Below are 22,955 nucleotides of genomic sequence, written 5' to 3'. Positions count from 1 at the left end.
AATTATACCATGATTAATTAGTTAAGTTGTTAAAACTTAAATTAGATAAAAAAAATTAAAATTAATTATAATAAACTAATCTATTTCATCTAATAATAATGTGATATATTATGAGTAATTTATTCTCTAAAATTGAAAAGGTTGGATATAATTTATCATTTTTTTCATATTAGTTTCATGAATGTGAAATACATATAAATGATTCAATTTGGGTGGTGTATTCCATATATTCCATATATTCCTTTAGGTTACGTTTGTTTTTAGAGACAGGACAGAACATGACACTGAAACGGAGACAATAGGATAGAGACACTAAAAATTATCTTTTGTCTATTGTGTTTGGATACGATGGACAAGACACTAATGTAATGTCTAGTATTATGTTTGGATACACATGAACAAGACTAAAATATTATATGAAAGGACTAAAATAGCCCTATGATTCCAAATTTTCTACATCAATACAAATTAATTTAATAAAAAATGAGAGTACGTAGGAGTACAGACGGAACTTGAAAAAAATATTTAAAGAGGCAAAAAATTTTAATAAAAAAATATATTAGTATTTATATTAAAATAAAATTTATAAATATAATTATTTTATTTTAAAATTTATTATTAATATGTAGGAATACATATGGTTAAGATTAACAAAAAAAATAAATTTGAGTTTGATTAATAAAAAATTTTGTTTAAGTTAATAAGCCAAATTAATTTTAAATAAAAAATTCATTTTTACATGAAAAAATAATTAGTTTTTGCATATAAAAATCTATTTTTATTTAAAAAAAACTAATTTTTTTTTATCTAAAAACTGATTTTTCTTTATAAAAAATTAATTTTTCTTTAAATTATATAAAATCAATTACAATTTATAAATTATTTTTTAGCATTTTAAAAGATCAATTTTACTTTTGCTAATATTTATCTTTCAAAAGTTTTAAGATTAATTATTTTTGTTATTATTTTTATTACAAATCAAATAATATAATATAAGGTTAAAATAGTATTGAAGTAAAACGATAAAAAAAAAAAAGAATTATCTACCCCCAATAAAAAATTCTACAGAAAGGAGAGAGTACCTGGAAAAGAAAGAGATAGAGGAAGAAACAGGAAGAAAAAAAGTATATCTGAACAACGCAATAGGAAAAATAAGAAGGGGGTAATAGTGGAAAAAAAGGAAAATAAAATTTATAAAATTGTCCGTGTCTACTCTTCCAAATCCCGTGTCCATCATTGTCCTTCGTGAAAGAGTGGACACAAAAGTATAAAAAATTGTATCGGAGACAATATGTCCACTGTCCATGTCTCTGCTTCCAAACACTTTTTAAACAAGTGTTGTACATGTCTCTGTGTCCTGCCCCCGAAAACAAACACTACCTTAGATATTAACTAAACTTAAATGTAATACTCAATTATTGATAATATGTCTCTTGCGTATTGTATATTTAAGAGTAAAGTACTAACTCGCTCTCTATCCATTTGTCCTAATGACAACGTGATCTTTGATAAAAAAAAATTATCCACTTTGGTTGCATACTCTCAACCCTATGCTTCGTTTATTAATACAGTCTTTCTGTTACTTTCGCCGTTAAAGAATGACATAACCTACGAATGTATCTCGTTAAGTTGCTTAGGTGGAAGGTTAAGGTGGTGAGGAGGAGGTTAGAGACCTAGATAGCTTGTTAAAAATAATAGGGACCTATTTATTCTCCTTTATGTGAGCACAAACAATATCGTTTTGCTCCTCCAAAAAACTCTTATTGAATGAGTTTGGTCATCTCTCTCACTTTTCCTCATGTTTGGAACCCTAAACCACTATGAGCAGTAACAAAGAACGTGAAAGTGGAAGAGATGGAGTGAGCGATGAAGAGTACTATTATTCAATCACTCTTATTCAATCATTTTTTATGGAGACTATTAGATCAGCCTACTCAAAATGCATCAAACTAGTTGATAATAAAAAGTATTAGATGCCAAATAATTCACTTAAGTCATTACCTTCTCCAATTAAAAAAATCTGCTCATCGTCCTAAAATGAATAAAAGAATTGATCTTGTTGAGGGAGAGATGCATTTCAATAAGGCCAAGAAGATATTTGAAATGATCTGTAACAAATGTGGTCAAAAGGGTCATTACTACAAGATTTGGTCTAATCCCCTAAATATCTTAATTGGAAGGCTATGACCAAAAGAAAAAAAGAGCTAGCAAGAAAAATATTGCATCAGTGAACTCTACCAACACCACACAAGTATTGTCACTTCAAGGTTCGATTCATCCTATTCAAGAAACAGTTAGGAGTTTAAGTGTTATATTTTGTGTTGGTCAGGGTTTAATTGTCTGTAAATAAAATGGCTAGGTTTTTGACGTTAGGATTTTTGTTGGTAAAGAATTTTATAAAAATAGTCGCGTTGTAGATATAGTTTCTAAACTTACAGAAATCCCTTCGTACAAACGTTTAGTTGTCACAAGTAACAAACCCCTTTAAAATTGATAACCGAGTATTTAAACATCGGGTCGTCTTCTCAAGGAATTGCAGGGAAGTATGTTCTTATTATTGGTTATGAGTCTTGTAAATTGGGGATTTTGAAAGTAAGGAACCAGTATGTTAAATGATAAGAAAAATAAAATAGTGATAATAAAATAAACTCTTGGCAAGGTATTAGAATTGGAAGTCCTATTCTTATCAATTGTGATGAGAATTGGATTTTAATCCCACTTTGTTAACCTCTAACTATGAAGGTAAATCAAGTGGATTAATTAGCTTAATCCTCAGGTCCTAGTCAATTCCTATGGAAAGACTAGAGTTATTGGAGCAACTCCCAATTTCAACTACTGCTTTATTTGACAGCTCAAGCGTTACCAATTACTTAACCCAAGTCAAAAGGGAGAAAATATCTAAATTAAATCAAAAGCATCAATATAGATAAAGCAAAACAATCTTAAATCTGAAATACCTCAAATAATATTAATTAAGAAAATCATAACATGAATGTAACATAAGCCAAATTAAAAAGATAAATAATAATTAAAAGTATATAATAAAAGTAGAAAATAAATAAGAAGAACATTGAACCTGTGATGATGAAGAAGAAATAATCCTAAATCCTAAAACTAAATCCTAAGAGAGAGGAGAGAACCTCTCTCTCTCTAAAAACTACATCTAAATCCTAAAATTGTGTATTATGAGCTGATTCTGATGAATGGATGCATTCCCCCACTTTATAGCCTCTAATCTGTGTTTTCCGGGTCAAAAACAGCCCAGAAATTGCCCCCAGCGTATTCTGGTATGTTCAGGTCGCGGCAAAGTGACGCGGAGGCGTCGTCCACGCGTTTGCGTGGATTGCATTTTTGCCAGGTCACGCGTTCGTGTCACCTGGCGTCGGGGCAGCTATGGCAAATTATATATCGTTGCGAAGTCCCGGACGTTAGTTTTCTAACGCAACTAAAACCATCTCATTTGGACCTCTGTAGCTCAAGTTATGACCGTTTGAGTGCGAAGAGGTCAGGCTGGACAACTTAGCAATTTCTTTAATTTCTTGTATTCCTTCCACTTTTGCATGCTTCCTTTCCATCCTCTGAGGCATTCCTGCCCTATAAACTCTGAAGTCACTTAACACACATATCAAGGCATCTAATGGTAATGAGAGAGGATTAATATTAGTAAATATAAGGCCAAAGAAGCATGTTTTCAATCATAGCACAAAATCAGGAAGGAGAATGTAAAACCATGCAATTAGTATGAATAAGTGGGTAAAGAGTTGATAAAATCCACCCAATTGAGCACAAGATAAACCATAAAATAGTGGTTTATCAACCTCCCCACACTTAAACATTAGCATGTCCTCATGCTAAGCTCAAGAGAAGCTATAAAGGAGTGAAGAGGAATGGTAGAATGCATGAAATACAACCTATCTGTATGAATGCAACTACATGCAAAATGTTTCTACCTACTTGGTTAAAAGCAAACAAGTTCTCCAAGACAAATACAAACCAATTTTCACTAATTCAAATCGTACAATAAAAAGCAAGTAAACTTGTAAGAAGACAGCTCATGAAAGCAGGGAACATAGAATCAAGCCTTGAACCCTCATTGGTAGTGTATACCACTCTAGTCTCTCAAGTGTATAGGATAATTCACTCTACTCTTCTCGAATCATGCTTTCTAAACTTTGTTCTTCATCTAAACAATCAACAAATATTTAATGTACCAATGCAAACATCATGAGGTCTTTTTAAGGTTGTAATGGGGCTGAGGTAAAGGTAAGGATATATATATGGCCAAGTGAGCTTTATAAAGTGAATCCTTGATTAGTCTAAGATCTCACCTAACATATACATACTTTATATAATTTTAAAATACTTTACCTACTTACCCAAATTTTTCCACTTTTGTATTACATGCTCATGTATCAAACTTATTTTTGAATTTTGTCCCATGTGCATTGATTCTTTTTATTTTGCATTTGGGGTAATATTATTTTTTTTTCCTTTTTTTTTGTATCCCCTTATTTAATTACTTAATTTTTTGAATATTTTTTCAATGCACAAGGTAATTTAATTATTTTGATTTCACATGAGCATGCTTCCCAAATTTTCAAGACTTATTCAATTTAATTTTCCTTTTTTTTCTTTTTTTATTTTTTTTCTATCATCCCATGTTCCCATAAAATTTCCCACACTTAAATTATACAGAATATCTATCTTAAGTTAACCAAGGATTCAACTTGGGATTTTTATTTTGTTTTTCTGCTTAAGGCTAGTAATGTGGTTATGAAATAGAAGGGGGTTAAAAAGTTCAAAGTGGCTAACAAGGGTGATGTAAAAGGTAGGCTTATTTGGGATAAGTGAACTAATAACAAATAATGGCCTCAATCATATGCAAGCATGTAAATACACTAAATAATGGACATATAGAATGGAACAAAGCAAAGATTGCAATTATAGAGAAGAAAACACACAAGAATAAAAATTTATGGTTAAATAATGTAACCATGTAAATAAGCTCAAAATCTCACAGGTTGTGTATTCTTTGGCTCAAAAACCATGTTCCAAATACAACTTCAAACAAATTTAACACATAGAAAATTTTAAATTTTTTTTTAATTTAAATTAGTAAAATTTTTCAAAAATAGGGTCTTAAAAAGAAACTTATTATTTTTCAACTAAGTAGTACTTAAATGCAAACAATCAACTACACATGCAATCTATTATGCAATGCAACAATGAACTAATAAAGAAAATAAAACAATGGTGTTGGAAAGAGGAAAATAGCTAACCCATGGAGATCGGTATCGACCTCCCCACACTTAAAGATTGCACCGTCCTCGGTGTATGCTAAGATGTACAAGTGGACGGGTTGCTTCAACTGATACTTTCCAAAGATTGTGCCAGTGGACTTGTTTGTCTTTCCATTAAGAAGCTTTTCTCTCCCTTCGTGGTGGCCATCCTAAAAGAAGAGGAAAAAGAAGAAAAGTAACCCAAAAATAAAGATAAAAAATAAATAAAATATGGGTGTTAATGTCAGATAATAAGGGTCCCAATTACATAGTAGCTACAACATGCAAGTGAGAAAATAGTAAAAGTACATGGCAAATCAAGAGTGCAAAAAAATTACAACAATGGGGAAGAGGGTGCAAGACAATATAAATTAATGTCAATACAAAATTAATACAAATATCATAAAAGATTAGCATTGACTTAAATAATATTATCCAACAGTATAAAATAAGTCACTGAGCACCAAAATAATACCAGAAAAGACACAACAGTTGAATATGAACAAGTGACACCAATGGAAAAAATAATAAATTTAGAAAAGAAAAGAAAAATATGTACAAAATGCAATTTAATGAAATATGCAAATAAATTAAGTAAAATAGAATGAAGGTGAAAAAGAATGAGAAGTGAAAGAAATAAAGTAAGAAAGAAAGAAGAAAAAAGAAAAGATAGAAGAGATTAGGATTAGAAAAGAAAAGATAATTGGCGCTGATCTGGATAAGTTGTGCGCCGCAGGCGACGCGGACGCGTGAGTGACGCGGTAGCGTGGTGCGCGATAAGGTCAGGTGACACGGACGTGTGGCTCACGCGATCGCGTGGTCTGATTTGTGCGATTGGCGTGAGTGCAGCCTCGCGTTTGCGCAACTCTCTGTTCGAAACTCTTTTTGCCAAATTTTTGGGTGACGCGGTCGCATGGTTGACGCGGTTGCGTGAATGGCCTTTCTTTTAAAAATGACGCGGACGCGTGGGGCACGCGTTCGTGTGGTAGGACTTGTGCTTCTAGCATGGTTCCAGCCCCACTCCATCACAACTCTCTACCATACACCTGTTTACGTCGATTTCACAGGGCCACGCGTTCGCGTGGGTGATGCGGACGCGTGGGAGGCATTTTTCCCACATGACGTGGACGCGTCATCAACGCGGTCGCGTGGATCAATTTTGTGCAAAAGGCATGCCTCCAGCCACGCTTTCGCGTGACTCTCTGTTCACGTTTCTTTTCTTCCAAACGCACTGGCGACGCTGTCGCGTCGCGTGCGATTTTTTTTTATATGCAGTATGCAGAATGCAATGCTAATGTAGATGCAATAAATAATTCCAGGTTCAATGAAAATAAAATAAAAACAAACAAAACGAAATAAAATTGAAAAAAGAATGATCATACCATGGTGGGTTGTCTCCCACCTAGCACTTTTAGTTAAAGTCCTTAAGTTGGACATTTGATGAGCTTCCTGTTATGGTGGCTTATGCTTGAACTCATCCAGGAATCTCCACCGATGTTTGTGATTCCAATATCCTCTGGGATCCTAAATCTTGTTTCTACACCCGTCTTCAAGTTGATTATCATAATTCCATTCGGGTGGTTCAGCTTTAGAATTCTCAGTGAAGCGTCCAAACAACTTCCTAGACCCATTCAGTTGAGCTTTACACCAACCCTTGCATTTAAACTTTGAGCACACAACCATGTTGAACCTTGCATGACAACTCCAACTACTAACCATCTTCCTTTTACGCTTAATACCACAAAGAGCTCTAAGCTGACCATCTGTTTCAAGTAAAGTATATTCAAGTGAGCTAATTAAGCTTAGAGATGAAAGATTTACCCACTTGAATGAAGGAATGGATGGTGATGACTTTGGAGGAGAGGTCTCCAACAGCATTGGCAAGGTGATTTCCAGCTCCAGTCCCTTGAGTTCTTTCTTGTCAACTTCCACCTCCTTGTAAGTTTCTTCAATATCAACCTCTTCCTCTTGGTAGCTTTCTTCCAATTCAATCTCTTCTTCATTGCTCACCAAGGGCATGGGAGGCTGTGCTTCTTCTTCTGTAATCTCCATCTCTTGACCAACCTCTTCCAAGTCTTCAACTATGATATGCCTTGGAGGTTGTACACCCTCAACATCAAATGCAACCATCTTGGAAGGAGGTTCTATGTCTTGACTTTCCCATGGAGGTTCAGCATCTCCCAAGTCTTCAACCACTTCTTCTTCTTCAATAATTCTGGCTTCCTCCACTTGTTCCAGTACAAATTTATGCTCCTTACTGTCCACCGGAGTTTCTAATGTCTCCTTTATGTTACGTTCTTCATTAGATTGTCCACATGAAGCCATGGGGATTCCTTGAGTGTCCGAACATCGGGAAGCTAATTGATGTATCACTTGCTCCAATTGATGAAGGGTTGCATGAAATTGATCCACTGTTTCCTTGAGACGATCCGTTGATTCTTGTTCCGCTTGGGTATTATAAGTAGGACCATAAGGCTCTTGGATTGATGGATATGGATATGGTGCATATAAAGGTGGTGGTTCTTAGGAGTAATTGGGTTGGAATTTGGGTGGTTCTATATATGGTTCACATGGTTCATAAGGTGGTTGGTATGGTGGATGAGGGTTAGGATCATATGAGGATGTTTGGTGGTAAGGGGCTTGTGAGTATGGTGGTCCAAAATGATGTTGAGGAGGTGGGTCATAGGTATATGATGGGGGTCCACCATATCTATCATCTTGGTATGCACCTCGGAATGGCTCTTGACTATAGCAGTTAGGTGGGTGTTGGCTGTCACGGAAGGGTCCACCATAACTGTTGTTTTGACATGCATTGTGGAATGGTCGTGGTCTATGGTATCTTGGAGGGTGTTGTTGCCTAAAGGGTTGATCAGATCCTCGTGGCTCCTTCCATCTCTGATTGTTTTGACCTTGATGCATGTTCCTGTTATAATTTTCATTCCTTGCAACAGCATTGGAACCAAACTCAAAGCGAGAGGGGTGAGAACTCATAATAGTAAATAAAAATTAAAAACGAAAATAAAAACAAATTTTAAATTAAAAGGTTATTGAAATTTAAATTTTTGAATTTGAAAATTAAATTTTGAAATTTGAAATTTGAAATTTAAATATTGAATTTTGAAATTTGATTTTTGAAATAAGATAAGATAAGATTTTGAAAAAGATATGATTTTTTTGAAAAAGATTTGAATTTTGAAATTTGAATTTAAATTTTTTTTTAAATTTGAATTTTGAAATTTGAAATTTAAAATTTGAGTTTTAAATTTTGAATTTTTGAATTTAATGAGGAAAGAGAAAAACAATAAAATGACACCAAACTGAAAATTTTTAGATCAAAACGAAGAAAACAACTAAGAACAACTTGAAGGTCAAGATGAACACGAAGAACAACTTGAAGATCAAGATGAACACCGAGAACAATTTTTTTTTTGAAAAATTTTTAATAACTAAATAAAAACCAATAACCTCTTAATTTACGAAAAGGCAAAAATAAAAACAAAAATAAAAACAAATAAACAAGCAAAAAGCAAATATTTACAATAACCAATAATAAGGCACACGTTTGCAATTTCTCGGCAACAGCACCATTTTGAAGAACTGAAGATTGACGGTTTAGAATTCAGAATAAATTTCCGTTGCAAGTATAGTTTCTAAACCAAGTAATCATCCTTTCTTACAAACATTTTGGTTGTCACAAGTAACAAACCCCTTTAAAATTGATAACCGAGTATTTAAACATCGGGTCGTCTTCTCAAGGAATTGCAGGGAAGTATGTTCTTATTATTGGTTATAAGACTTGTAAATTGGGAGTTTTGAAAGTAAGGAACCAGTATGTTAAATGATAAGAAAAATAAAATAGTGATAATAAAATAAACTCTTGGCAAGGTATTAGAATTGGAAGTCCTATCTTTATCAATTGTGATGAGAATTGGATTTTAATCCCACTTTGTTAACCTCTAACTATGAAGGTAAATCAAGTGGATTAATTAGCTTAATCCTCAGGTCCTAATCAATTCCTATGGAAAGACTAGAGTTATTGGAGCAACTCCCAATTTCAACCACTGCTTTATTTGACAGCTCAAATGTTACCAATTACTTAACCCAAGCCAAAAGGGAGAAAATATCTAAATTAAATCAAAAGCATCAATATAGATAAAGCAAAGCAATCTTAAATCTGAAATACCTCAAATAATATTAATTAAGAAAATCATAACATGAATGTAGCATAAGCCAAATTGAAAAGATAAATAATAATTAAAAGTATATAATAAAATTAGAAAATAAATAAGAGGAACATTGAACCTGTGATGAAGAAGAAATAATCCTAAATCCTAAAACTAAATCCTAAGAGAGATGAGAGAACCTCTCTCTAAAAACTACATTTAAATCCTAAAATTGTGTATTATGAGCTGATTCTGATGAATGGATGCATTCTCCCACTTTATAGCCTCTAATATGTGTTTTTCGGGCTGAAAATTGGGTCAAAAACAGCCTAAAAATCGCCCCCAGTGTATTCTGGTACGTTCAGGTCGCGGCAAAGTGAGGCAGAGGCGTCGTCCACGCGTTTGCGTGGATTGCATTTTTGCCAGGTCACGCGTCTGCGTGATCCACGCATTCGTGTCACCCGGCGTCGGGGCAGCTATGGCAAATTATATATCGTTGTGAAGCCCCGGATGTTAGCTTTCCAACGCAACTAAAACCATCTCATTTGGATCTCTGTAGCTCAAGTTATGATTGTTTGAGTGCGAAGAGGTCAGGCTGGACAACTTAGCAATTTCTTCAATTTCTTGTATTCCTTCCACTTTTACATGCTTCCTTTCCATCCTCTGAGCCATTCCTACCCTATAAACTCTGAAGTCACTTAACACACATATCAAGACATCTAATGGTAATGAGAGAGGATTAATATTAGCAAATATAAGGCCAAAGAAGCATGTTTTCAATCATAGCATAAAATCAGGAAGGAGAATGTAAAACCATGCAATTAGTATGAATAAGTGGGTAAAGAGTTGATAAAATCCACCCAATTGAGCACAAGATAAACCATAAAATAGTGATTTATCAGTTTTTAATAGATTATTTTTGAATAATTGTTTATACAGGTTCAAAAAATAGAGGCAAGCAGTTAGAATGCCAACTCTACAAGAACTATCCAGTAGTGAGTAGTCTTCAAAAATTATATTTCACATATGTATTTATAATCTTTTTTAGATATATGAATTGTGTGTTCTTTGTAACTCTAGACAAAGACAAAAAAAATAGAAGAAGAAACTATCTAAATCAGCTCCAAAGAGAAGGATACTAGTCACATAGGAGTATGAAATTTCACTTTCACAATTTGCTCCCCCAAGTAGAGGTTGTAATCTTTCTCACAATTAGAATTATGTCCTTATAAGAGTGGTGTATCAAAATCTCTCACCGTTGGCTCTTGTTTAAGGCCTCCTACTCCACCCAACACGCAACTTCCCACCAACATTGTGTCTAATGCTCGTAGTGGATCTGCAGTGCCTAAACCAAGTGGACAAGGTGGAGTCATGGAGACACTCATACCTTCATCGTTCACTCCATCTCTTCCACTTCCACTCTCTCTGCTATTGCTCATGGTGGTTTAGGATTCCAAACATGAAGAAAAGTGAGAGAGATGACCAAACTCATTGAATAAGAGTCTTCTGGGAGAGTAAAATGGCATCATTTATACTTACATGAAAAAAGATAGATAGACCCATTTTCTTTTTAACAAGCCAAGGGGGTCTCTAACCTCCACCTTACCACCTTAACCCTCCACCTAAATAGCTTAACGAGACACATAAGCAAGTTTCGTCACTCCTTGATGAAGAAAGTCACAGAAGGACCGCGTTGGCAGATAGAGCACAAGGTCAGGGGCCAAAGCAGATCATTTTTTTGGTCAAGAGTCGTGTTGTCATTCGCAAAAATGGATAGATATCAGATTGGTACTTTACTCGTATATTTAATATTAAAATATACAATAGCCCCTTCGTATTGTATATTTAAATATTAAACGTATAATATGCTCCCTGCGAATTGTGCCACCCCAAAATTTTAAAAAACACAATAAAATTCAATAATTGAATGTTAGACCAAAATTTGATCAATGTCTAAAAAAATTAACTGGTGTATTCCTTGGTTATGAGGAAAAAAATTTTTCTAAAACAAAATCACCAGGCCCGTTTCATAAGTTCATTCGATTTGGGCAAATTGATGATTTTTCATTAAAAAAAGGGGGGCACAACTGAAAAATATGAGAGAAAGTTAAGAATATTTTTGTCAATTTAGGATAAAATAATGAGAGTTGCTTGTCATCGGTGATCTGTAGCTGGCTTAAGATGGGTGTCAAATATGCATATGATGGAAAAAAGGGTGCTTTTGATTCGTGAACATGTCTCTTTTTCTCACTACAACATCCCTTTTACTCTCACATTATGGAAATTATTTGTTCCGATGGATACCTGAAACGTTGATTTGGGTCTGAACATGAGGTCCAGATCCTTTGTGAGGCAGCGTCTGACTTGTTTGGTGTCGAGGTGCTATTGTCCGAGTTCTCCATGGGGAGGTGGGGGTGGTACCTGCAAAAGACTCTGATACTTAAGTCAGCAAGGGCTTTAGGTAGGTTTTTAGTAGATCAGAACGTAAATTATACCTGAGGGTGTCAGTGTACTTATAGTAGAGCCACTCGACCATGTGGGAGAGGGGTGAAGCTACTCGCCCCTATTTGATAAGTTAAGGAGAGGGGCCCTCAACTAAAAATAAGTTTCATTCTCGACATTGCAAACTCTTTTGTTACCTCTTTCACACCTTTGTTGGAGTAGTTCCACCTTTATTGATGGATAACAGTTTCCTTTATCTTGGGAGTTGTTGAGATCTATCTTTTAGGAAAGATAGAAATAATGGGGGAGATTCGCAGAGGTAGTTACTTGCTTGGGCAAGCAGAGCTGGGCTCCTTTCACGGTGTCCGACCTCTTTAAAGAGGTCGAGTATAGGTCAAAGGCCCATTTTTGGGTTGGACCTTTTCTCCTTATTGGACCTGGCTTTATCTGTTGGGTTAGGGTATGAACAGTGCCCCTGTTTGAATCCAAGCTTTATATTAGGTCGGGCTCGAGCATTTAGTGTCTTCAGTTTCTACGTCGGGTACGCTACCCTCAGGAGGTTGAGCACCCGACGGATTTTTGAAAATTTGAACGTTGCCTCCTTAAATGAGAGGGTGAACATTGCACGGCAGTTTTCCTGGGATTCGCGCATGTTTTTAAGAGGGGTTTAAAAAGGCCCTTTTGCCCCTTTTCTCTTATAAAAGCACTTTGGCGCATCCTCTTCTTCTTTTTCACATTTCTGAAAGTTTTTCATCTCTTTCTCTTCGCAGAGAACCTTCTATTTCTCCTTATTACTGTGAGGATTCTCTCTCTTCCCTTATCGCTTTTCAATTTCTCTTGCTTCCAGGATTTCTTCGTCTTGGATCTTCTGAAAGTTTTAGCTTGTTATTGTGGAGAGGAACGTTTATGGTTTTGCCATTTGACGTGCCTTTCCTTCTTCGAATTTTCAAGGTTGGTGATTTTGTTTCTCAGTAGCTTTGTGTGCTATTTGTCTTGCAACTGTCTTGAATGGCTTTCAAACAGTAATGCTAGCAATAGGCTTCTTTGTTTTGTTGATTCTTGGATTTTGGCGGCGGTCTTAGTTGTTTTCTTTGAAACTTTTCTTTTGAAACTACCGCCGTTTAGTCTGAAAACTTCTTTTGAAACCACTTTTGTTGATTGAACCATAATAATTTATGTTGATTGAATCACTGTTAGTTATCTGGAGGATTTTCTGAGTTTTTGTGGAATTATATTTGTAACCATTTTGCTGTTTGTTGTCGTATTGCCCCCAATGGTGTCACTACTATGTAATGATGTCATTACTGATAGCATAGGAGAGACACCATTTTTGACGCTTTTTGTATATATAAGGGATTTGAAACTATGTTGATGTGTTTTATTTGTTTTTGCCTGATTTGTTTTGGACGTCGTCCGAGCACTTTCAGTGATAATCTCTTTATTTTGCATTTGTAGGTATAGCTTTTATGTCGTGCTGTATTATTCTCAGTATGTCAACTAAAGTTCCTCCTAGTCTCCTAAATTGGGTAGATACCTCTGTTCTTTCTTATTTCCCCGTAGTTGATAAGCAATATTGTGAGGAGTTCCGTAGACACCATAAAATTTGTGAGAATAGAGAGGATGAGAGAAATTACGAGCTAGTAGTGCCCGATCCCGAAGAGAGAATATGTTTTCCTCTTCTAGATAACTCGGAATGTCCTTTCTTTTACGCCTATGATTGCTTTTTCTCAAAGTTAGGCGTTTCACTTCATTTTACCGATTTTGAATCAAACATTCTTTGGGCTTGTAACTTTGCTCCTTCTCAACTTCACCCGAATTCTTGGGCCTTCTTAAAGATATTACAGCTTCTCTGCCGAGAACTTGAAGTTCGACTTTCTACTAAGATCTTCTTTTATTTCTTTGTTTTGACCAAACCAGGGACATTGAAAGGGAAGGCTTCTTGTTTTTTCTTTCGCATTGTCCAGGGTAGAAAAGTTATTTCCATTTTTTATGAGTCTTTCCATGATTTTAAGAACTATTTCTTCAAAATCCATTTCTGTAGAGGGTGCCCGACCTATATATCTAGATGAGAATGATGAACCCTCCTTTTTATTGTACTGGCAAAAGGAGCCTATTATAGCTAAGTACGGTGTATATAACTTAGATGAGATCGAAAATTCTTTTGTGAATATGTTACAAGAGTGCTAGGGGTCGGGCTCCTTATTTGGACACAAATAGATTTCTAAGAGACCCCGGTCAGCTTTGGTCTGAACAAGATAGCTTTCCGTCCTTTAGCTCTCACGATTTACTAGTTGTACTTTGTTTTCTAATGAACTTTTATTCTTACTTTGTAGATACCATGGCTCCTAAGAATGCGGCAATGAAGAATTTGCGCCAGACCCGGAAAACAGTCGTGGCTCGAAGTCTTCAAGACAAATAAGTCGGGGGTACCTCCTCCGAATCTTCCCCTATGAAGTCTAACTTAGGCCCTTCATCTCAAAAGAAGGTCATTCCTACCCTAAGAATTTGGTTGATCCCGCTGGACCCTCTTTCGGAGAGTCCTGTTGCTCCGTCTCCTCCTTCATCTTTAGAACCTCCTCTCAAGAAAAGAATTATGGGGATGTGAGTATTTATGACAAAGGTTTTAACAGTTTCACCTGGAGTGAAAAGAATATCCTTCCTCATAGCCACATCAGTATGGATGACGTGGCTATTCAAAACCATCTGAATCTTATGGCTCGCAACGGTATCTGACTTGCGGGGATATGTACTTCTCTAACCAAGGAATTGAGAAAAGCTCCCCTTAATGCCACCCAAAGTTCTTTGGAGGCCGCCCAAGCTGAGGTGGAGAAACTGAAGGGGTTGAAAGAGGAGTTAGAGAAGGAGAGGGCCGGACTTAAATTTGATTTGAAAAAGGCTCGTGCCTGAGTAAAAATGGCTGAGGCTGCTGTAAACATGGCGGAGGGTATTAAGAAGAGGGGGGAGAAGATCTATACCCGAGTTTGTGGGAAAAAGCTTGACCTCCAAGAGGATTTAAAGAATGCCTGAGAGGAGTATGTGACTCTTCAAGAGTCCGTGGCTGTGGGAATGGACGAAATGTTTGACAATTTGAATTCTCGAGTTCAGGTCCTTGCCCCCGACCTCGACCTTTCTTTATTAAGTCAGGACAATGTCATTACAGATGGCAAGATCGTTCCTACTCTTGAAGACGAAGAGGCAGGGCCAGTGCCCGATCTGAAAACTCAAGGCGGTGGGGCTTTCCAGATTCCCGAGGTCTAGCCCGAGACTGTTAATATTGAAGCCCTTTCCTCACCTCCTGGTCCCATCCCTGCTGTCCCAGTCTCAATACATCGTCTGATCCCTTCTGTCTGAGGTAAAGATGTTGAGACCAGCGAAGATCTCAACCCATTGATTGGCACCACTTCTTAGCTTTTGTAGTTCTTTTTTAGTGATGTTTGGAAATGGCCCGACTTGTGGGTCTTTAAGCAATTTGTTTTTCATAATAGTTAGTAGTTTTTTTAACACTTTCTTTTAGTTGCAGCTTTTGACAACTTTTAGTATTCAAACAACTTTTTTTTATCTTTTAAGAAACCTTTCTACTTTTGAGCAAATGAAGTTAAATCTTAGAAGCTAGATATAGTTGCTTTGATTAGCAACTTTTTTATGATAAATAATGAATTCATTTACGAGTTTCCGTAACCGATAGTATGCATACCTCACTACAATTCCTTTGAGAGATGACCCGAGATCTAATTCTCTTGGTTTTTATTGGTTTGACTTCATGACAAACAAATTAAACTATGATTCGGGATATTTGTTGGTTTGGAACTATATTATCGACGAAGCAATACTTTTTGAGAAATTCTGAACCAGCGAATGGCTCTCATCAATAATCGAACAGGTACTGATATTCATGCAGAAACCGGCAGTGAAAGTTCCATTTGCATCCCAAATAACTCCTCTATAAGCCTCCTTGCTACCCGGTTCAGTAATGGACTTGTCAATATTAAGCTTTGCCTAGTTGATTCCTGAAGGAGTCCCATCCTATCTGGTCTTCTCTTACACATTCGAGGACTTTATTACTGCTTTTTGTCAGGGTGAGTATCGAGTTGTAGTTGTCTGCTAGGTTTAATATTATGCGAGCTACTTGGTCATTTTGAATGCAGTGGTTGTTGAAGATAAGTTTGTTTCTGCATCTCCAAATTGTATTGCAGGTCGTAACAAATTTGATGGCTCAAGAAATCCCATTTTGAGTGTGAAAGATTCTATACATGTTGCTCCTTAACCAATCCTGAAAATTGTGATTAAAGAAATAACCTAACTATCCCTGTTTACCATGCTAATCTATACAATTCAGAAATAAAGATCGTCCCAAAGATTATGGAGCAAGGTCACTTCCTCCTCATGACATTTGATGCAGTTTCTGTTCTAAGTAAGCCCCTTCTTTTCCTCTTTGAATTTGTAAGGAGAACTTCTTGGCATAAGAGCCAACTATGCCTTTGAGCCTTTAAGGTAATTTAAGTTTCCAAATCTATTTGCATATGTCATTTGCATCTTCATTGTTAAAGTAGGTATCATAGGCTGACTTGATAGACTAAAGGCCATTAACCATATGCATCCAGCTAACAAGGTCTTCCACTATGTTACTATCTGGAGCTTTTAGGATGTGCAAGTGCTCAATAATCTCCTCGGGTAACACTTTTTAGATGGCTTTCCGGTCTCAATTCCCCTTATCAGTCACATAGTCTGCAACTTTTTTCCTAGAATATCCTCCGAAAGATCACACAGGGCTAATTCGTTTAAACTATTAAACCCTGGAATCCTATGGTCATTCCAAAACAGAATCTTTTTGCCATTACCTATCCTCCAAATAAGATGTGTCTGGAAATTATTCCAAATAGATAGTCATTCTAAGCATTAGAGTTGTTGACTTTTTGCCGAGCCTTTGGAATAATATCTTCTCCACATCCATATTTTGCCCTTATCACCTTGACCCATAAAGCCTCCCTATTGTAGATAAGGCCCCAAGCTACTTCATACGAAACAACTGATTCATATCTCGAGCTTTTTGAATGCCTAATCCTCTTTTTTCTTTTGCTTTATAGATTTTATCCCAACTCAATCAGTGAATCTTTCATTAGTCATCACTGGTGTCCCATACAAAATCCATGCAAAGCTTGTCAATTTTGTTGCAAACTATTAAAGGAATTTTCATAGTTTGCATGCAGTAGATCGGAATAGTAGAGAGAACTGATTGCACAAGAGTACATTGGCCTGCTAGAGAGAGATAGATTTTCGGTTCCAACTGTGTGGTTGACATTCTTCGAGAAAAAGACACAAGATTTGTTAAAATTAATCTATTGTCCTGAGCTTTCACAAAAAAGTTGGAGAACCTCCTTAATCACTTGAACCTGCTTTCTGTCAGCTTTTGCAAATAAGACAAGGTCTTCTGGAAATCAGATATGAGAGATTTTAGGCCCATTTCTTGTGTGTGTGTGTGTGTGTGTGTGTGTGTGAGAGAGAGAGAGAGAGAGAGATGGTCCCATTTATTTTTCTCAACCAGCCTATTAATTAAGTGAGACAGTCTTTCAACACATAAAATAAATAGATAACGTGATAAGAGATCTTCTTATCTAATTCCTCTAGAAGGGCGAAAAGAATTGAGGAAATGCCATTCTAAATCAGGTTCAAAGTAGAGGATGTTATGCAGTGTTCAATAACTTTGCTAATGTTCTCAGGAACGCCTACTTCTCTGACTGTTTCCATTACAAAATCCAATTGTAGTTTGTTATATGTTTTCTTTAGGTTAATTTTAATTGCCATAAAGCCTTTTTGCTTGTGTAATGACCCAACTTCTAGCCCGTCATGACCAAGGCTAGCAACTAGGCGTTACTGTTCGGCTTTCTTTAGGAACTCTAGATCACATACTAAATATATACATATGAGCATGTATTGTTAGTCAAAATCGCATATTTAGTTGAATATGTCAGAATAATTATAAATTAGACATACAACACATGAAGCAGGTAAACATACAAAGGCATAGCAGAAAATAGTCATATCATACATATATGCCCGTAGGCTTAATTTCTTATGTAACTATGGTTCATCCATCACTGCTTATTTTTAAATATTTATAGACTTTATTATTTATATTAGCAAACCCCGCATAACAAGGGCCACCCTAGTCTGGGACTTGTTTTAACTTACATGTATTAAATATTTACAAAATAACTAGCCTTCTAAAAAGTCTATATAGTGCAAGGGCAAAGACCACTACTGTTGATCATGGATAACTAGAAGTTGATGAAATGTTGTACTGAAGCAAGGAGAGAATCATTCTGACATGCCTGTAATGTTGTTGTTGCTTGCCTCCCCAACGGAATCCTCTTCCTCTCTTATCTCGAAAGAGCTGGTGTACAAGTCTACCATCATCTAGTCAACCCATGCCTACGAACTATCCTCTGATGAAAATGAAGATCCAAAGCCCATGGGAATCCCTAGTTTGTCAATCTCTACCCAAGGGTCGTTAACTAGCTTGGCTGTAGGGGATAGTGGTGGAGCAGCGGGCATAGGTACATTGGGAACTACTGGCTCCTGCTTAAGGTCAAACCATAGTGGGTACTCAAGCACATCAATTATCAGGGATTCCAATATGGGCTCCGCCATGTTTAGAAAGTAAGACGGGAAAGAAAACTAGCCTCCGCCAGGGTAAAACTCTAATAGCAGCATATCATATGGCGCATCAGGGGTCAAATTTCGGGCTGAGCAAAGGGTGAGAGAAAGGATGATCGGGAAGATAGTAACTATGGGAATGTGGACTTTCCCAAAACATTGCACCTCCCGTCGTAGGATTTATGTATCTGCCATATGCTGGGTACTCAAAGAATATCATGTCGGTCCCCCTTTGCGGATGTGAAAAATAAGGGAGTGAGAACCTAAGGTTCCTAGCAGGGTACGACACAATAAACCTAAGGGGTCCGTAGTCTAACTCTAAATGTCCGCAAGGTTATAACAGTTATTCACACATAAGCAAGCACAAGCACAGGAATACAATAGAATAACAATTACATATACAAATAAGCAATCACAAACAGAGAAATGCAGCAACCAAGTATGATACATGCCTGGTCCAATGCAGGCCATAAGCTCATGCGTGGGTTAGCTATCCAACCTGCAACCCGATGTTACCTGACCCAACATCCGGGTATGACTACTCCACTGTCTACAATCACGCACAGGTGCCTCATGATAATCATGTACAGTCATGGTACTAATAAAAGAATGGCCCAAAATATAATGTGCTCACGGTGAGTAACTGTCCATATGGTGGGCGTCTCCACTCCTATATAGTCTCTAGCTAGGCAAAATGGAAGACCACTCTACCAAGCAACCTCTAAGGGAATTTACAGTTTTCTTTTCCGTGCACATCTCAATAAACTTTATCTCCAAGGGACTTCTCTGCCCATCTCATTTGAATAAGACTTTTGCCCTTTTTGTACTTATTTCTCTTTTTCTCGTTTTCTTTAGGCTTTTAGTGATGTTTTCACCTCTAATGTTACTATTTTACCATTTTACCCTCAAGTTTTTGTTAAAATACTTTTTTACCCTTTATTAAGTTAATAACCATTTTTATATTTTATTTTATGTCCAAAATTATCATTTACCATTAAGTATTCTAAGGTTTTACTTTAGCCTTATTTAATGTCGAAACTTTACTAAATTAATCCTAGGATTTATTTTGTGACCAAATTACCTGTAATACTTTTAATTAATACCAATTTACCCCTAGAGACCTAGAAGACTATTTTACCCTTGATTAATTTTCTTACTTGTTTAGTTACTATATTTTATAATTTTACTCCTAACTTTTACTCCTAACTTTTACTAATACTTTTATTTAGGTCTAAAATTTTATTCTAATTATAATTTTGACCCAACTAATTTATATAATTATAATTTTACTTCTAAAACCTCTAAGATCATAATTTTAACCATAACACCCTTTTTACTTTACCACACTGGTTTCATAGGATTAAAATTATTTTTCTAACCTCTTTTTAAATCTTTTACACATTACTTTTCATGCTTTTAGTGACTAAAATTTTGAGAGGTGCAGTTTTGTAATTTTATCAACTTTTAGTGATATTTAAGGCTCGAAACTTTAACTCCCAAGTGTTCTAAAATTTTTTGTTGTTTCATACAAAATTCAAAGGCAAATAAACTTTATATTTTACTTAAACAACAAGCCAAATAGAGTTACATGATAGAGTTTCTAGAATTACAAAACAAGCACAAATTCACCAAAAAGTGGCTCATATGAATACCAAATCAAGCACAAACATATTCTAACTAAGCCTAACCCTTACCTCTTGTTTAATTCAACCCTTAAACACTTTAAACTTCATAAATTACTCAAACAAATGGAGGAGGACAATTAATGAATTTTTAGTGCTTCTTGGCCGAAATAGTGTCACAAAAAATTATGAACTTCAATCACTTTGAGCTTGAATTTTCTTGGCTCCTTAGGTGTTCTCTATATGTGCTTCAAGAGGAATTTTCTAGACATGAAGAGAGCAATAATTCACCTTAAAATCAGTTGAAAAAATCAAAAAGAAGAGGTGAGGAACAAGGGCTTACCTTGCTAGAATTTTGGTGAAAGTACCAGAATTAGCAAAGAATGAGCAAGGAATTGTGTTTAAATGGCTTGGATTCTTGAAGAACACTTGAAGAACAAGTGAAGAACAACTTGAATGTGGGCTGGAAGTGCAGAGAAAAAGTGCAGAAAATTCTCTCTTTCCCTCTCTAAAACACAGTTATCTCTCTCTCTTTTTGCCTAATATTTTGTCAAATTTTTACTTAATAATCTATAAATAAAATGCTGAAGTTTGGCTTAATTTAATGTGGTAAAAGGCTGGAAAATAAGATGAAAATAGGCTGGAAAAAGAGAGAAAGGGAGTGATTCCAATGAAGCACACCCAGTCTCATAATGACGTGTTTATCTGTAGTTTACCACGGTTAGTTACTTGGGGTTAAAACACTGAAAAGAGGGGTAAATAGCAGAGATAATCTCGGCTATATGAGTGAGAGAGAGGGGCGTGTTGCTTGGGAAATAAGCAAAAGGATTCGGGGTCTCTAGGAGGTATTTGTGGAATACTAGTCAGAAGTTCGCTTCGGATTAACTTTTTTACTGCATGATAAAATAATGAGTGGCTGAGATTTATTTTTAAAGGAATAAATCAAGAATGAATGGCCAATATTATTTTTTTATTACAATTACCTAGGTGGAAATTACTTTTACCACACACAGGTTCTAAGGTTTTCGGGTGCTAACTTTTTCCCAGCGCGCACAATACCGTCGCTAAAAGTAAATTCCGACTCAAAAAGCACGATTCTGAAAAACCAGACCGGATCGACCAGTTTGACCAGTCTATCTGTGAACCGCAACAATTACGGTCTGGTTAGCCTCCTGAAACATTGTTTCAAAAACCAATGGGGAACTTTCCGGTAGGTTTGAAGAAAACGTTGTCGTTTTGGGCAAATTTGGCTTACTGAGCCTAATGTCTCTCACTCTTACTCTCACTCTCATTCCTCTCAGCCTCCACCAGAAGTGCAGGACTCTAAATCCCCCTTCTCCAACCCTAGCCTCTCTTCGAGCCACTGCCGCTGCCTGTCCATCGAGCGACTGCCACCGTCCGTCTGTGTAACCACTGCTCTCTCAAGCTATAGAACTTTGAACCATATCATTCCCCCTTCTCTAACCGTAGCTGCTGCCACCACCGGTCCGTCGATCCACTGTCACCATCCATCTGTCGAGCTCGGTCACCGTTTGTCCATGTAGCCACTGCCCTTAAGCCTCCAACCCCTGCTCTCTTCTTCCGCGAGCTTTCGGTGCATCCCCTGCTCTCTTCATCTTCTCGCCGTCATCTTCATCTTCTCGCTATCGTCAGATCGGCATCTTCCGTCATTCAAGGGTCTGTCGGCGTCATCTTCGAAGGTCAGTGAATGTCTTGATCACTTGTTCTTCACTTGTTCAGTTCTTCTTCATTTTTTTTTACTTTTTTGTGTTCTGTTTCTGTGATTAGTTATGGTTTTGTGTGTTGTGATTTTATTGATTAATGAATGTCTTGTGATTAGCTCTAGTACTTTACTGATTAGTGATTAGCTCTGGTTCTTTACTGATTTTGTGTGTTATATTTTACTGTTTTGTTTTGTAATTTAATTGTACCTAGATTGTGACTATGTTGATTATTTGATGGCAATTGTTGCACTTTTTTTTACTGAGTACTTGTTTGATTTTAGATTTAGTGAAACACCTTTTAGGAGAAGCCTTAAATCACCTTTAGTGAGGCTCATTTTATCTGTGATTCATGCGTACCTGTCAAGCCCTACAAGAAGAAGGGAAAAATCCCTGACAAGTAAGTTGATATCATCTCTTTTGTTGACCTATATCTAGCTATTCCTCAATTAATATTATTCATATTGATGTATCTAGGAGACAGCAGCAACAACAATCAGAGAGGGGTGGGGGACTTTTCACCATGTTTAAGTCCAAGATTTGACTCCAAAGAACATTATGATTTCATCTTGGTAATTAAGTTTCCCTACTTGGCATTTCTATTCCACTATGTTTAGCGGAAGGATCATTTTTTCTTTGAAATCTAATGTGTATGCATTTGCTTGTGTTAAGAGCCTCATCATGTTGTTTCTATTTTCTTTTCCACTACATCTATTCTATGCAAGAGCAAGAATGTTATATAATCTGCATGATATCTTGTCGAGAAGAAAACTTGAGGAGCAGGCTGAATTGCAGTAGGTCATTGACCTTCAAGAACGAAGGCTGAAGAACCTACAGCTTCCAGACTTCAAGAATATTCGCATTCATCATCATGGTCAAGTTAGCATTGCTGGTCTTTCTTCTCAAAACAACATTAAAAGAGATCTTACAAGTTAGTCAATCGATGATACTCTATGGAATGATTCCAGTTAGGAAGGGTTAGACTCTTCGCAATATTGAAATGCTTTAGTTCATTAAAATATTTAAGTTTGTACTTTATCTAAAGATCTTAAGACTTTGGTTGATGACATTTCA

General features: G+C 36.2%; 1 long non-coding RNA gene across 1 annotated transcript; it reads left to right on the top strand.

Annotated features, from left to right (window-relative positions):
• The first annotated feature begins 21,433 nt into the window (after window positions 1-21,433).
• Window positions 21,434-22,425, top strand: LOC140177046 (uncharacterized). Its single transcript, XR_011868616.1, has 3 exons — window positions 21,434-21,860; window positions 22,166-22,281; window positions 22,362-22,425. It is a non-coding gene; the product is annotated as an uncharacterized lncRNA (long non-coding RNA).
• Window positions 22,426-22,955: the final 530 nt, after the last annotated feature.

The sequence above is a fragment of the Arachis hypogaea genome, chromosome 12 (assembly GCF_003086295.3).
Source record: "Arachis hypogaea cultivar Tifrunner chromosome 12, arahy.Tifrunner.gnm2.J5K5, whole genome shotgun sequence".
NCBI lineage: Eukaryota > Viridiplantae > Streptophyta > Magnoliopsida > Fabales > Fabaceae > Arachis > Arachis hypogaea.
The sequence above is the reverse complement of the archived record's forward strand: the minus strand, read 5'-3'. Positions and strand labels throughout refer to the sequence as shown.